General features: G+C 43.7%; 1 protein-coding gene across 3 annotated transcripts in view; it reads right to left on the bottom strand.

The window, feature by feature from the left end:
• The window catches only part of LOC140733195 (cullin-9), a 292,661-nt gene that overhangs the window by 256,215 nt on the left and 19,061 nt on the right, over positions 1-17,385 (bottom strand). For 2 of the 3 annotated variants that reach the window (XM_073056198.1, XM_073056200.1), the window contains exon 2: positions 14,187-14,350. The exons of the other annotated variant lie outside the window; for it this stretch is intronic. The gene's annotated coding sequence lies outside the window, so the exon portion shown is untranslated. The remainder of the gene's footprint in view (positions 1-14,186; positions 14,351-17,385) is intronic. 3 annotated transcript variants of the gene reach the window in all.

The raw sequence follows: 17,385 nt of genomic DNA, 5'->3' as shown, positions 1-17,385 counted from the left end.
AACAGCTTAACACAGCAATTTTTTTTTTGCAAGAAACACGCATTCAGTGTTCTGTTAACTCTTGTCTTATGTCTAGATGGGTGTGGCAGCACTTCCATTCAACCTTTCAGGCTAAAACCAGGGGAGTTTCAATTCTTATAAATCAAAATGCTCCCTTTGAGCTTCATAATAAAGTATCTGATACAAATGGTCATTTTATTATTATCTCGGGGAAATTATACAACACACTGGTAGTCTTGGCTAATTTATATGCCAATTCGGATAATATGGAGTTTTTTGATCGTTTCTTCTCTTTATTGCCTGAGCTGAGTTCATATTCTCTCATATTGGGTGGTGATTTTAACTGTTGATTAGATCCGGTTTTGAATCAATCGTCCTCTATTCCTAGATTACCAAGTAAATCTGCTTTATCAATTCCTTTCTAATTATGGTATCCCGGATGTATGGCGTTTTCTTCATCCAAATGTGAGAGATTTTTTTTTCACATGTTCATCATACTTTTACTAGAATTGATTATTTTTTAATTGATAATCAGTTGATTCCATCTGTTCGCTCTTGTGACTATCGGAGAATATTGATTTCAGATCACGCCCCAGTCATCCTGTCTATAATTCTTCCTTGTTTCCCCCAAATGAATAAACATTGGTGTTTTAATCTGACCTTGTTGTCAGATAATGATTTTGTAAAATTTATGGAGGACCAGATAACTTTTTTTTTAAAATACTAACACGTCATCTGAAACCTCAAGTCAGATTGTTTGGGACACTATAAAAGCATACCTAAAGGGTCAAATAATTTCATATACTGTGAATTTGAATAGAAAGACCCATAAAGAGCGATTAGATCTGGTTAATCAAATTAAAGCAATACACCAACTATATGCCCAGTCTAAAAATCTGGAGCTGTATAAGAAATGAGCGGAACTTCAAACTAAGTTTGACCTTATTTCCACTCACCCAACTGAATGCCTACTTTTGGAAAGTAACATCCAGTTTTATATTTACGGTGATGAATCCAGTAAATTTTTAGTCAACCAACTAAGACGCTTTTAAGTTAAACAACATATTACAAAAATTAAAATGGAAAATGGGAACATTACCTTGAATCATTCTGAAATTAATGATACATTCCAGAATTAATATTCTCGACTCTATACTTCTGAATCCCTAAATGATATTTCTGTCGAGCGTTTTTTAAATAGTTTAAACATTCCTACACTTTATCCCGATCTTAAAGCAAAATTGAATGCACCAATTTCACTAGAGGAAATATCATCAGCTATTTCTGTACTGCAGTCTGGTAAATCTCCTGGACCTGATGGGTTCTCCGCAGAATTCTATAAATCATTTTCCTCACTGCTTTCACCTCAACTAATGTTAATTTTAACTGACTCGTTTAAACATGGTAAATTGCCAGCATCATTTAATGAGGCATGTATCATTCTTTTAGCCAAAAAAGATAAAGATCCAATCGAGTGTCCCTCGTACAGGCCAATTTCTTTGGTAAATGTTGATGTTAAAATTTTGGTAATGTTTTGGCCTGCAGTTTGGAGAACTTTCTACCTTTAATTATTTCTGAAGACCAAACTGGTTTTATTAAAAATCGTCTCCCTTTTTTTAAATATACGGCGTCCATTAGGTAGATTCCTGAATGTGTCACTTCTCTAAATGTGGAGAAAGCTTTTGACTGTGTGGAGTGGCTTAATCTTTTTGCAGTTTTAGAAAAATTTGATTTTGGACAAAGTTTTATTATGAGGATTAAATTGTTATATTCACACCCCACTGCTTCTGTCTTGACTAATTCTCAGCAATCCCAACCTTTTAATCTTAAACGTGGCACCGGGCAAGGGTGTCCTTTAAGTCCCTTACTTTTTGGCTATAGAGCCATTGCCAATTGCGTTTCAAAGTTGTGCTGAATTGACAGGGATTTGGAGGGGGGATGTTGAGCATAAAGTTGAGCTTTATGCTGATGATCTTTTACTTTTTATATCAAATCTGACTACCTCCTTATCCCCAATGTTTTCACTCCTTAACAAATTTAGCCAGCTTTCCGGATACAAACATAATTTACATAAAAGAAAACTTTTTCCAATAAATAAAGAAGCACAATCACTAGAATTTTATAACCTCCCTTTTAAGGTAGTAAATAATCAATTTACTTACCTTGGCATTACAGTTACAAGAAATTATAAGCATCTTTTTGGAGAAAATTTCACTAATCTTTTAAATCATACAAAACATAGTGGTCACCCTTGTCCATGTCTTTGATAGGTCAAATTAATGTTGTTAAAATGTTTATTCTTCCTAAATTTTTATACTTATTTCAATCTTTACCAATTTTTATTTCTAAAGCTTTTCTTGATTCGTTAATTTCTATTATTTCATCTTATCTATGGAAGGGCAAATGTCCCAGACTAAAGAAGCTTATCTTCAAAAACCTAAAAGGGTAGGTGGTATGGCCTTGCCCAATTTTCATTTATATTACTGAGCAGCCAACATACATTCTCTTATCTTTTGGCTGACTGCCCAATATGGGTGGCAACTCTAATAAAAATCTCTCCATCTCCACACTTCTTGGATCCGCACTTCCTTGCCATTTGTCTAAATCAATTGTTAATCCGGTTATCAGACACACTCTGAGAATATGGGCTCAGTTCAGAAAACATAATGGGCTTCACGGTTTCTCTCTCTAGTCCTATTCTACATAATCATCTTTTTCAGCCTTCCATGAAGGATTTAACATTTCTAGACTGGCACAGAAAGGGCATTAGGTGTTTTGAAGATCTTTTCATAGATAAGCGCTTTGCAACTTTTGAACAACTGTTTTTGAACTGCCTACCTAACACTCACTATCTCCAAATTAGACATTTTATTAACTCTCTAATACCAAACTTTCCTGAGGTACCCGTTAAAAATGTTGTGGATTTGTTAAACCATTAGGTGAAGGTTTAATTTCTACCATTTGATATATGTTAACAAGCGAGCCCACTTCGACAAAATTAAAACTGACTGGAAGCATGATTGAAATTTTTCTTTGTCCAACGAGGTTTGGGATTCAATTCTCAAGTCAGTTAATTCAACTTCTCTATGTGCTCACCACTGCCTTTTACAGTTAAAGGTGGTACACAGGGATCATATGTCTAAAACTAAATTGTCGCGGTTCTATCCTGATATTAGTCCTTGTTGTGGTAAGTGTAAAGGGGGCAAGGCCTCTCTTATTCATATGTATTGGGCTTGTCCTAGCTTGGAGAAATTCTGGAGAGATTTTTTTTAAACTTTATCTCACATACTTAATTGCTATTTGGAACCTAACCCTGATTGCTCTTTTCGGTACCTCGGGAGAAGCTGACATGCATTTAACTCCAACTAAGCGTCGTACATTGTCTTTCGCCTCTCTTTTGGCCAGACGTGCAGTCCTTCTTAGGTGCCCCACCCACTCATGCTCAATGGCTTAGAGATATTATGTCCTGCTTAGACCTTGAAAAGATTCATTATTCATTTAATTCGGATTGTTATGCCTGCAGCCCCCTCCTTTGTGAGAATTGCAAGATCACTATTGGGTTGGGTCAGGGGACCCAGGAAATCAGAGAGAGACGTGCAGAATGCCTCGTTCACCAGCGATGTAAAGCTACGGGACATGGCCATTGTCTCTTGGAGACACATTTGTGGATTGAAATACTATGCTACGTGAACGCCCTCAGGCAAAGTGGGCTGGGTGAGAAAGAGATTGCATCACCCCAACCTGATTGACATCTACGACCCTGCGAGTCAGGATAAAAGAGGGTCTGTAGGAACAGCCCCTCAGACACACCAGAAGAAACGCTAGCGATCCCGTAATAGCGGGAAGCCATTTGAAGGAGGCCACGTGCGTTCAGTTCCGTTGCTTGGAACTGGTGGCTGGAACCACGGAAAACGGCTTTTAGCTAGCAACGGGGAAATCAACTCCCCCGACTCAAAGGACTGGCATCATAAAAGACCTGGGCAAGTTTAAAACCGTCTCTCTTAAACCCAAAACGCTGCAGCTTGAACGAACTAACAGTGACTGTTATATTTCCATCGAACAATACATTATCCCCTAGACAATGATAGAGCTATTTCTTATTGATTATTATACCCGTGCTTTTAGATTTAGTACTGACGACGTATATTATCTGTATGTTTGCATTAATCTTATTTTTGTGCCCCTTTATCAATAAATACTTTTAAAAATAGTACCATCAGACTTCAACGGACCTCTCTATCTTTGCTGGTAAGTGACCCAGTTACGGGGTACGTAACAGGATATAAAGTTCCAAAAGGTGTGGAAAGCTTATCTTGAATATTTCCATAATTCCCGTTTAGATTAAAGGTGCATCCTCCCTTTTTTTTTCTCTTTTGCATTTAAATCCCTTACTTCCAGCTCCATACTGTTAAAATTTATGAGGTTTTTTTATGTGTAAACATATTTTAGATTAGGTAGTAGGCAATATACCTTTTTATAAATATAGCTCTGCGGTGATATATTTCTGATCAACTTTTTTTTATATATCGTAAGGTTGGCTTGGAGTTGGGTAGTGGGAGGATGGGTGGTAACTAACTATGCGATTCTACTATGAGTGGTTTTCTTAATTGTTATGAACTGTACTTTGATATGTTTGTTTTGCACTGTATAAACCACTTCTTTTTGTTTTGTTGCATCGCAAAAACTCATTAAAATTAATTTTTTTTAAACCCCACCACCACTACCCTGTCTTCTTTGACCAACCCAATTTTGGCTCTAATTTACCTCACATTTAACTTCAGCTTATAGACAAAATTACCAGTATCTGCCACTTCCTGCAACAGTACCACCATTTGGGCGGATCAATAAGATTCAGACAACAAGAAAAAGATGCAGTCTCACCCTGGAAAGAAAACTGTAGCTGCAGCTCCTCTGAAACTGCAAAGATCAACAGGAACTACACTTAGACTCACAAAGAGCCTATAGGAAGCAGAAAGTGTCAAACCACAGATTCAGCCAGACAGCAGACAACATCAGGAAGGATAGGCACTGCAGGACCCCAGTGGCTCTTCCCCGAACTGGATATTAGTTGGTGGTGGTATTAGGTTGGGGGAGGTGGAGAGGGCAGTAGAGCTAGAGTTTACTCTTTCAGAGGAAAGCAGCAGCCGCTGCACTGATGCCATCATCACTTACTCTGTTACACACCACAGGAGGTAATAAAGACTAGATGAGCAATAGCAGTAAAAGACCCAACTGTCAGGGGGGCAGACAGAGTTTTCTGTGGCTAATAGCAAGACTCCAGTATAGTATGCTGCCTCCCAGTTGCCTGGCTCAACAACTTCTCAGGGCAGGTACACAAGATTCTCAAAGGCGAAGGTGAGCAGTCAGAGGTCACAGTCCAGCTTGGTATAAATGACTTAAGTAAGAGGAGAGATGTGATCCTGCAAAGCAAATGTAAGGAATTGAAAAGCAGAACCTCAAAGTTTGTGATCTTTAAACTAGCGAAGCAGGGTACTGGGATCCCAAATAACAGTGCAGCAGGTAGAGACACGAGAGACTAAATACTGGCAGAATAAAAAGGTAGGGCAAGGTGTAGGAGCACTAGCTGCCAGGAGACAGGAAAGTCCTAATGAGAGGAAGGCAGCAGGTAGGGAGGGAGGGGGAAGTGGGAATGATGATTCATACATAAACAAGACCAGTGGAAAGTTCCGACAAACAGAAGGGAGAGGGCCAGCAGGCTGAACTGTATTTGCTTTAATTCAAGTAGCCACACAGGCAAGACAGATGAACGAGGAGCATGGATCACCATGTGTGATTATCATAATGTTGCAATTATGGAAACATGTTTGCGGGAAGGTCAGCTGAGAGCTTAATACTCTAGGATATAGATGTTTCAGACATTACAAAGGGATGTGCCTAAGAGGGAGTGTTACACCCATTGATCAGGAAAATCATTAAAGCATTACTCAAGAAGGATATCCTAGAGTATCATCTAATGAAGGCAGACCTTAGGAATAAGAAAGGGATAGTCACTTTGAAATCCAAACTACAGGCCTCCCAATAGTCAACAGTAATTAGAAAAACAGATTGTAATAAGATGCAAGAGCAACAATATATTAGTGAGGACAGGAATTAAACTTTTGTATTACTGAGCAGGATTCCCTTAGCGCTTTGATAAGATGGAATCCATAATATGTATCTAAGAGAGTTTTTGAAGTATGTGAAGAATGCTACTCGGGAGGGGGCTGTGCTGGCGTGCATCTTGGGAGCAAGAGGATGTGCAAATGATAGAACTGTAGCGATGTGCTACACACAGCGCTGAAATAACGACACGCTGTCGGTAAGTCGTATCGAGACTGGTTTATTCAAACTTTGTGGCGCTGGCATTTAAATCCCTAGCGCCCGCCCTCTCCGGGCGGAAATGACGTCAGAGGTGCATTACCAAAGTGTCTCCCCGCGCGCTGGCTATTTGTGAGCTGGTTCGCCTGCGCAGAAAGTGGGTCGCCACATAACCCCACCCCACCCCAGAACAGGCGATACACCCCCCCAATGCCCACAGTCTGGATCAGCCTCTGTTTGGGAGGTCTGCCTCTGCGCTGCGGTGCCTGAACCTCGACCGGCTCCGCCAAGTCCACATGGGCTGGTTTGAGTCGGTCCACCGTGAAAACCTCCTCTCTTCCCCCCAATGTCCAGAACGTACGTGGACCCGTTGTTGTTGATCACCTTGAATGGCCCCTCGTACGGCCGCTGTAGCGGTGCACAGTGTCCGCCCCTTCGTACAAACACAAACTTACAGTTCTGCAGGTCTTTGGGTACATGGGTCAGAGTCCGTCGTGCTGTGAAGTTGGTACGGGGGCCAGGTTGCCGAGCCTTTCGCGTAGCCTGTCCAGGACTGCTGCATGTTCTTCCTCTTGCCCCCTTGGGGCTGGTATGAACTCTCCCGGAACAGCTAGGGGCACACCGTACACCAACTCGGCCGATGAGGCATGCAGATCCTCTTTGGGCGCTGTGCGAATTCCAAGCAGGACCCAGGGAAGCTCGTCCACCCAGTTAGGTCCTCTCAGGTGGGCCATGAGAGCCGACTTCAAGTGACGGTGGAAGGGTTCCACCAGTCCATTCGACTGTGGGTGGTAGGCAGTTGTGTGGTGCAGCTGTATTCCCAACAGGCTGGCCACAGCTGACCACAGGCTGGAGGTGAACTGGGCGCCTCTGTCGGAGGTAATGTGGGCCGGTACCCTGAAGCGTGCTAACCAGGTTGCAATCAGTGCTCGGGCGCAGGAATCAGCAGATGTGTCGATGAGCGGGACCGCCTCTGGCCACCTCGTGAACCAGTCTACCATAGTTAGGAGGTACCGTGCTCCTTGGGACACTGGTAGGGAGCCCACGATATCCACGTGAATGTGGTCGAACCTCCGGTGGGTGGGTTCAAACTGCTGCGGCAGGGCTTTAGTGTGCTGCTGCACCTTGGCTGTTTGGCACTGCGCACACGTTCCGGCCCATTCACTGACCTGCTTGTAAAGTCCGTGCCACGCGAACTTGCTGGAGACCAGCCGGACGGTTATCCTGATAAATGGGTGCGCCAAACCATGTATGGAGTCGAAAACTCGCCGCCTCCAGGCTGCCGGGATGATGGGGCGAGGTTGGCCGGTAGCCACGTCGCACAGCAGGGTCCTATCACCTGGGCCTACGAGAAAGTCCTGCAGCTGCAAACCCGAGACTGCAGTCCTGTAGCTGGTATCGAGACCGAACTGGCATTTGGCCGGGTTGATCGTGAGGCCGAAATCACTCAGGCGGGAGTAGAGCTGGCGGAGGTGGGACAGATGCTCCTTACCACAACTGCTGGCTATAAGGATATTGCCCAAATAGATGAACGCAAAGTCCAGGTCGCGTCCCACCGCGTCCATTAGCCGCTGGAACGTCTGTGCGGCATTCTTCAGGCCAAACGGCATTCAGAGGAACTCGAACAGGCTGAACGGGATGATGAGTGCTGTTTTGGGGATGTCTTCAGGGTGCACCTGAATTTGATGGTATCCCCAGATGAGGTCTACTTTGGAAAAGATTCTTGCCCCGTGCAGGTTTGCTGCAAAGTCCTGTATGTGCGGCACGGGGTAGCGGTCTAGAGTGGTAGCCTCATTCACTGTGCGGTAGTCGCCGCATGGTCTCCAACCCCCGGCTGCTTTAGGCACCTTGTGCAGGGGGGAGGCCCGTGGGCTGTCGGACCTCCGTACGATCCTCAATTCCTCCATCCTCTTGAACTCCTCCTTCGCCAGGCAGAGCTTTTCCGGGGGGAACCTTCGTGCGCAGGCGTGGAAGGGTGGCCCCTGGGTCAGAATGTGGTGCTGTACCCCGTGTCTGGGCATGGTTGCCGTGAACTGCAGTGCCAGAATCGATGGAAAGTCCGCCAGGATTCTGGTGAATTCGTTGTCCGACAGCATGATGGAGTCCAGGTGTGGGGCCGGCAACTTGGCTTCACCCAGGGAGAATGTCTGGGAAGTCTCGGCATGTACCAGTCTTTTCCCTTGCAAGTTGACCAGCAGGCTGTGAGCTCGCAAGAAGTCCGCCCCCAGGAGTGGTTGGGCCACCGCGGCCAGTGTGAAGTCCCACGTGAACCGGCTGACGCCGAACTGCAGCTGCACTGCGACTTCAAGTGACGGTGGAAGCGTTCCACCAGTCCATTCGACTGTGGGTGGTAGGCAGCTGTGTGGTGCAGCTGCGTTCCCAACAGGCTGGCCACAGCTGACCATAGGCTGGAGGTGAACTGGGCGCCTCTGTCGGAGGTAATGTGGGCCGGTATCCCGAAGCATGCTACCCAGGTTGCGATCAGTGCTCGGGCGCAGGAATCAGCAGATGTGTCGGTGAGCGGGACCGCCTCTGGCCACCTCGTGAACCGGTCTACCATAGTTAGTTGGTACCCGCGCTCCTCGGGACACTGGTAGGGGGCCCACGATATCCACATGAATGTGGTCGATATGTGGAATGTCTGTGCGGCATTCTTCAGGCCGAACGGCATTCAGAGGAACTTGAACAGGCCGAACGGGGTGATGAGTGCATGAATGTGGCACAATAGGTCCGTATTGTGCTGCTGTTTGAGGCCCTCAGGGTGGCTCCTGGCTTCCTATTGCGGGTGTCGTACCCCGTCAGGGGCAAGACGCTGATCTCCGCTCCGGTGTCGACCAAGAAGCGGCGTCCCGACTGTTTGTCCCAGACGTACAAGAGGCTGTCCTGGTGGCCAGCCGCCATAGTCATTAGCGGTAGCTGGCCCTGGCCCTGGCCCTTGCAGGGCGGGCGACAACAGCGGGCTTTTGTGCCCCACCGCTGGTGGTAGAAACACCACTGTTCACTGGCCTCCTCACTCCTGCCTCTGTGTTGTGTGCGCCTCCCTGCCGGGCCTGGTCTGGTCCGCTGTTGGGCGCATGGCTTGGTAATCTGACGGACGGACTCCCTCCAAGAGCTCTCCCTCTTGGCTTTCCACAGCATGTCTGCCCAGGCCGCCACCTTCCGGGGGTCGCTGAAATCTGCGTCTGCCAGCAGCAGATGTATGTCCTCGGGCAGTCGCTCTAGGAACTCTTGCTCGAACATGAGGCAGGGCTTGTGCCCGTCAGCCAGGGACAGCATCTCGTTCATCAATGCTGATGGCAGTCTGTCTTCCAAACCGTCCAGGTGAAGCAAGGCGGGCACCCCGCTCACGCCGTGAGAGGCTAAAGATCCCAAAGAGCGGCGCTTTGAATGCTTCATATTTGCCTTCTTCCGGGGGCAACTGTATGAAATCCGCAACCTGGGCGGCCGTCTCCTGGTCAAGAGCGCTCACCACGTGGTAGTAACGCGTGGAATCAGAGGATATCTGCCAAATCTGGAACTGGGCTTCTGCTTGGCTAAACCACATGCGTGGTCGCAGCGTCCAGAAAGTCGGCAGTTTTAGCGAAACTGCGTGAACAGATGAAGAGTCGGTCATCTTTGGTCCAAATCCCATTTGGACCGTCGGGGTCACCAATGTAGCGATGTGCTACACACAGTGCTGAAATAACGACATGCAGTCGGTAAGTCATTTCGAGACTGGTTTATTCAAACTTCGTAGCGCTGGCATTTAAATCCCTAGCGCCCGCCCTCTCCGGGCGGAAATGACGTCAAAGGTGCATTACCAAAGTCTCCCCCCGCGCGCTGGCTATTTGTGAGCCGGTTCACCTGCACAAAAAGTGGGTCGCCACAGAACTGCCTGTGCAGGAACCCTTTGGAAACAGTGACAGCAGTTTAGTTAGCTTCAAGGGTGTGACAAAGCTAGAGAAAATGCAGAAACGATTGACAAGGATGTTGCCTGCACTGGAGCACGAGTTATAAAGAAAGACTGGGAAGGCTGGGACTGTTTTGCTTGGAGCAAAGAGGCTGAGGGATGACCCCTTATACAGGTTTATAAAATTAAAACAAAGATACAGTAAAGAGGACCTGACAAAGGAATATTGGGGCAGCAACCAAAACGGAAAAACAACACCTGAGAAGTGAGACTGGGATTTAAAAACAAGAGAACAAGAATTCAGAGTCACCATGTAAGAAGCAATGTTGACACATTTAGGTTTGACTTTGGAAAAGAAGAAAGCAGATGTCACGTACAGGAATGATTGAGGTTTAGAGGGAATACAGTTGAGGGGGTAAAAAAAAAAAAGCAAAAGAGGTCAGGAAATGTATTTATAAGTTGAAGTAAGGAATCTCCAAAAACTTCCAGCATGGATGACAGAAGCCAAAAAAGCCCATTTCTGCGCTATACAATTCTATCAAAACAATGATTATTTTTCATCAAAAGAAACCTAGTGGAAGTTCTACCGAAATGTTTCCTCAGTATTTATGATCTACTCTTACAATGCATAAATCCTGTCAACAACTGAATTCTCTTTAATGAAAGAGTAATGTGCTCAATCACATATGAACATAGGAAAACTAAAACTGCACCCATACTTGATCTTTACTTCTTTCTGACATACAACCTCAAGAAATGACCATCTTAAATATAAATGGAAACTTCTGGAAATAATTAAGTCAGAATTTTTTGCAAGAAATTAGAGTTAACATTTTAGATCTATGCTCAATTATTTCCAACATTTTTTGTTCTTAATTCAAAAGCAGTTACTAAGTTTTAATAAGTTTCTACTTTCTGACACATTAACTCTACTGGTTGGTAAATTCCTTGCAACCTTAATTTACCTCACAATCCAAGGCTTTAGCCAATCACCTATGTGAGTGCAACTGTGTTTGCAGAAACAATGCAAAGATGATTGGACTCACATCAAGTTTTAACAAAATGCTAGATAATAATTACTATTTCTGACAAAACATTTGGGCCCAGGATTTTAAGCAGTTCCAGTCAGTGTTCACATGAGGAATGGATTTTGCAAAGTTTATTCCTCAAGGATTTTTGGCACAAATTCAAAAAAGGAGGGAGAAAATTTGCAAGGGAACAATTCTGAACCTGAACCAGGAACAAATCACCTTCCAGAACAATTCAAATCACGTATCAGGGAAGATAACTATACAAGCAACAAAATGCAATGCTCATGTAATTATGCTAATCAAGTTAGCAGATATTGTGCCAGAATTAGAGACTTTAAGCTAAATACCACATTAATTTTCTACGGCACAAGCTCCTTGTTTCACCACCAAAGCAGAAAATAATAGAAGAGAAATCTTAAAGTTAAAAAAAATACTGATAACTTGGTCAGGCCACATCCTGTAGAGGAATTAAGAATTAACATTTAAAAATCAATGTTCAACAATTTTCACACATTTTGCTTTTATTACAAAAGCAAGAAAGAGGACTACAAGAGGAGAAAACCAGAGGTCCATAAGCCTGTCCTCATTAGAGGATCAGAGGTGAAGAGATCAGCAACTTTAAATTCCTCAGCATTATAATTTCAAAGGAGCTGTCCCAGGCCTAGCACACCAGTGCTATTACAAAGCAGGCATGGCAGTGCCTCTACTTTCTTATAAGTTTGCGAAGATTCAGCATGCCATTTGAAACTCTGACAAACTCTATGGAGAGTATAAAGACTAGTTGCATCACAGCCTGGTATGGAAATACCCAATACCCTTGAACAGAAAAGCCTACAAAAAAATAGCGGATACGGACCAGTCCATCTCAGAAAAAGCCCTCCCCCTCCCTTGAGCACATCTACAAGAGGCACTGTTGCAGGAAAGCAGCACCCCACCATCCAGGCCTTGCTCTCTTCTCACTGCTGACATCAGGAAGGCGATAAAGGAGCCCTGGGTGTCTCCCCACCAGGTTCAGGGAACAGTTATTACCCCTTCACTATCAGGCTCTTGAAACAGAGTGGATAACTTCACTCACTGAACTGATTCCATTACCTATGAACTCACTTTCAAGGACTCTACAACTCATGTCCTCAATATTACTTATTTTTTAAAATTAGTATTTTGTCCTTTTTCTTTTTCGTATTTCCAAAATTTGCGGTCATTCATAATCAGCTGTTTGTTCATCTTTGCTGTGTGAAGTTTTTCACTGATTCCATTGCACTGTATTTACTGAGAATGCCCACTAGAAAATGAATCTCAGGGTTAGTATGTGGAGATATACATGTATTTTGATAATAAATTTACTTCGAACTTTTAAGTTTTAATACTTTCTAATTTTGATATATTAACTCCTTGCCAGCTAAGAAGTTTCACTTTGCTTTCAATACCTCTCTCAATTGAATTTTAGACATTAATGTTTTGATTGAGAGTTGCCAGTTCCTGACTGTCACAGAATCTACAGTTGAAATAAAAATTTTGTCCCTATTCTTAAACATACAGCTGAGTGAAAGACTCTTCAAGTATAGCAATAGCTAATCCAACCCAAACCAAAAATCATCTTAAGCCTTCACCATTCTAAAATGAAAAAGTATTTCAGAGTCACAAGACCAAAAAAAATCCAACCATTAAACTCAGAGGAAGTAAATTCAGAGGCTGACTATGTTTGCCTCATACTTCCAATGGAGGCCCAAATTCATTTGATGAATTTCTCATTCAAAATGAGATGGCATGATCAAGTTTGCGCATTATAGCTTTGCAACACTTGGTAATAATTTCTGCGATGATTTGTGCATATTGACTCACCAAGGAGATGGTGGTGGACTTTAGGAGATCTAGGCCTCATATGGAGCCAGTGATCATTAATGGAGAATGTGTGGAGCAGGTTAAGACCTACAAGTATCTGGGAGTACAGTTAGACGAGAAGCTAGAATGGACTGCCAACACAGATGCCTTGTGCAGGAAGGCACAGAGTCGACTGTACTTCCTTAGAAGGTTGGCGTCATTCAATGTCTGTAGTGAGATGCTGAAGATGTTCTATAGGTCAGTTGTGGAGAGCGCCCTCTTCTTTGTGGTGGCGTGTTGGGGAGGAAGCATTAAGAAGAGGGACGCCTCACGTCTTAATAAGCTGGTAAGGAAGGCGGGCTCCGTCGTGGGCAAAGTACTGGAGAGTTTAACATCGGTAGCTGAGCGAAGGGCGCTGAGTAGGCTACGGTCAATTATGGAAAACTCTGAACATCCTCTACATAGCACCATCCAGAGACAGAGAAGCAGTTTCAGCGACAGGTTACTATCGATGCGATGCTCCTCAGACAGGATGAAGAGGTCAATACTCCCCAATGCCATTAGGCTTTACAATTCAACCGCCAGGACTTAAGAACTTTTTAAAAGCTATTATTAATGCTTTTTGAGATAGTGATTTAGATGCATATCATATTTTTTTACTGAGTTAAGTATTGTATGTTATTAGTTTTGCTACAACAAGTGTATGGGACATTGGAAAAAAAGTTGAATTTCCCCATGGGGATGAATAAAGTATCTATCTACCTATCTATATCCTTGTAACCACAGTCCACAGCTGTGAGACTATGTGGAATCCTGTAAACATATTTTCTTTGGTCAGCAAACATCAAGAGTTTAAGAAACTTTGGAGGGAATCAAGAATCTCTATGAGCAACTGCTTAAGTTTTCAGAAAACCTCACACTAAACACAACTGTGAAGCAAGTTCCAAGAACAGTTGAAAAGTGGCAATTTTTACTTTGTTTCTGATCTTTGATCATTGTCAAGATCTATTAACCCATTATAAATTATATTATCCACTCTATCAAACATAATTACATCAATGTTGAGATAGGTCCTCAACTTATCCAACAATATTCTAGTAATGATTAATATGTTAAGTCATACCTACCAAAAAGTCTCAGTTTCTGTCATACTGCACAAGTCAGATGATGCCACACAGAGGAACGAAGCTTCTATCAGTTTGCTTTCCCAATTGGATTTCAGCTTTCCATTCCTTTCCCAAGATACGCCAGATTGTTCTCAATTCTAAATTCAGTTTCTGACACCGGGAATCTGGGAAAATCAGGTCATGCACTTCAGTAAAATGAATCAAAAGAACAAACTTATCAAAATGGAAAGAAAATGCAAATGAATAGTTGAATACAAAGGAATCTAAGTACTCTTGTGTGTAGACAGGTGTAGCAAACAGAAAGGCAAATGGCATAGTGGTCTTTCTTGCAAGAGGGTTAGAGCTACAGAAATAGCAACGGTTAGTTACAATTATACAGGAGGTCAGTGAGCCTACATGCATTGTACTGTTTCAGTCCCCTTATTTAAGGAGGGATATAACAGTGCCTAAGGCAATCAATAAGGAATTTACCAACTGAAAGTGGGAGTGGGACATCAAGTCTAACTGAAATAAGAGATAGTAAGAGATTTGAAGGAAGGGGAGGGGGAAATCCGAAATGATAGAAGACAGGAGGAGGAGGGATGAAGCTAAGAGCTGGAAAGGTGATTAGCAAAAGGGATACACAGCTGGAGAAGGGAGAGGATCATGGGACGGGAGGCCTAGGGAGAAAGTAAGGGGGAGGGGAACACCAGAGGGAGAAGAAGAACAGGTAAGGAGTGATTGTGAGAGGGGCAGAGAGAGAAAAAAAGAGAAAGGGGAATAATAAATAAATAAGGGATGGGGTAAGGGGAGGAAGGGCATTAACAGAAGTTAGAGTAATCAATGTTCATGCCATCAGGTTGGAGGCTACCCAGATGGAATATAAGGTGTTGTTCCTCCAACCTGAGTGTGGCTTCATCTTTACACTACAGAAGGCCATGGAGAGACATTTCAGAATGGGAATGGGACGTGGAATTAAAATGTGTGGCCACTGGGAGATCGTAGGGCGTAGGTGTTCAGCGAAACTGCGCCCAGTACTCCCAGTGCTGCCTTCTGTATATTGGTGAGACCCAACGCAGACTTCGGGAGACTGTTTTGCTGAACACCTACGCTCTGTCCACCAGAGAAAGCAGGATCTCCCAGTGGCCACACATTTTAATTCAACGTCCCATTCCCATTCTGATAAGTCTATCTATGGCCTCCTCCACTGTCAAGATGAAGCCACACTCAGGTTGGAGGAACACCACCTTATATTCCCTCTGGGTAGCCTCCAACCTGATGGCATGAACATTGATTACTCTAAATTCTGTTAATGCCCTTCCTCCCCTTCTTATCCCATCCCTTATTTATTTTTCCCCTCTTTTTTTCTCTCTGTCCCTCTCACAATCACTCCTTGCCTGTTCTCCATCTTCCTCTGGTGCTCCCCTCCCCCTTTCTTTCTCCCTAGGCCTCCCATCCCATGATCCTCTCCCTTCTCCAGCTGTGTATCCCTTTTGCTAATCAACTTTCTAGCTCTTAGCTTTATCCCTACCCCTCCTGTCTTCTATCATTTTGGATTTCCCCCTCCCCCTTTCAAATCTCTTATTATCTCTTCTTTCAGTTAGTCCTGATGAAGGGTCCCGGCCCAAAACATCGACTGTACTTCTTCCTGCCTGGTCTGCTGCGTTCCACCAGCATTTTGTGTGTGTTGCTTGAATTTCCAGTATCTGCAGATTTCCTCGTGTTTGAAGAATTTACCAAGCTAATTCTTGGGCTGAGCAAATTGTATGACCACAAGCAGCTAAAACTCTGTTTTGTTTGGACTTCAGAAGAATGGAAAATACAACCAACTAAGGAGCATGACAGGGTAAATACATAGAACATAGAAATTATAGCACATTACAGGCCCTTCGGCCCACTATGTTGTGCTGACCATGTAACCTACTCTAGAGACTGCCTTGAATTTCCCTAGCGCATAGCCCTCTATTTTTCTAAGCTCCAAGAGACGTGCCCAAGAGAGAATACAATTAGGCTTATTTCCCAAGGAAAAAGGGGAAAATTGTAAAAGCCCTAACTAAAGTTTTCAACTTTTTGAAGGACCTATTAATTTGAGCTTGCTAAGTCTTTACCATGGTAAACAGACCAGTTACAATTTTTTTAAAGCATGCTTGTATTACACAGGGGGGGGGGGGGGGGGGGGAGAGAAAGAATGATGGATGTTGCCAGCAAAAGGAATCAAAATACAGTGGTTTCCTGAGTGAGAACAAGATTATATACTGTAGTTACAAGATAAGAACACAAGAAATAGAAGTAGGAGTGGGCCAACTGGCCTGTTATGTCTGCTCTGCCATTCAGTAAGATCATGGCTGATCTGACCACGGACTCATCTCCACCTACCTGCCACCCCCATAAGCCTCAATTCCCCTACTATGCAAAAATCTATCCAACCTAGTCCTAAATATATTTACTGAGGTAGTTTCCACTGATTCATAGGACAGAGAATGCCACAATTCACCATTCTTTGAGAAAAACAATTCCTCCTCATCTCCCTCCTAAATTTACTCCCCCAAATCTTGAGGCTATGTCCCCTAGTTCTAGTCTCACTTACTAGTGGAAACAACCTTCCTGCCTCTATCTTATCTATCCCTTCTATAATTTTATGTCTCTATAAGATCCCCTCTCATCCTTCCGAATTCCAGTGAGTACAGTCCAGGGCAACTCAATCTCTCCTCATAGTCTAAACCCCTCATCCCTGGAATCAACCTGCTGAACCTCCTTTGCACCACTTCCATAGCCAAGTAAGGAGATCAGAACTGCATGCAGTACTCCAGATGCGGCCTCACCAGTACTCTTATATAGTTGCAGCATAACCTTCTTCTTCTTAAATTCAGTCCCTCTAGCAATGAAGGCCAACCTTCCATTTGCCTTCTTGATAGCCTGCTGTAACTGCAAACTAACCTTTTGTGATTCATTTACAAGCACTCCCAAGTCCCTCTGCACTGCTGCAATCTTTTACCATTTAAATAACCTGACCTTCCAAAGTGGATGACCTCATATTTACCAACACTGTACTCCATCTGCCAGACCCTTGCCCACTCGCTTAATTTATCTATATCACTCTGCAGACTCTCTGCATCTTCTGCACAATTTGCTTTTCCACTCAACTTAATACCATCAGCAAACTTAGATACACTATATTCAGTCCTCTCTTCCAGATCGTTAATGTATATCATGCACAGTT

The sequence above is a fragment of the Hemitrygon akajei genome, chromosome 9 (genome assembly GCF_048418815.1).
Source record: "Hemitrygon akajei chromosome 9, sHemAka1.3, whole genome shotgun sequence".
NCBI classification, from domain to species: domain Eukaryota; kingdom Metazoa; phylum Chordata; class Chondrichthyes; order Myliobatiformes; family Dasyatidae; genus Hemitrygon; species Hemitrygon akajei.
The sequence above is the reverse complement of the archived record's forward strand: the minus strand, read 5'-3'. Positions and strand labels throughout refer to the sequence as shown.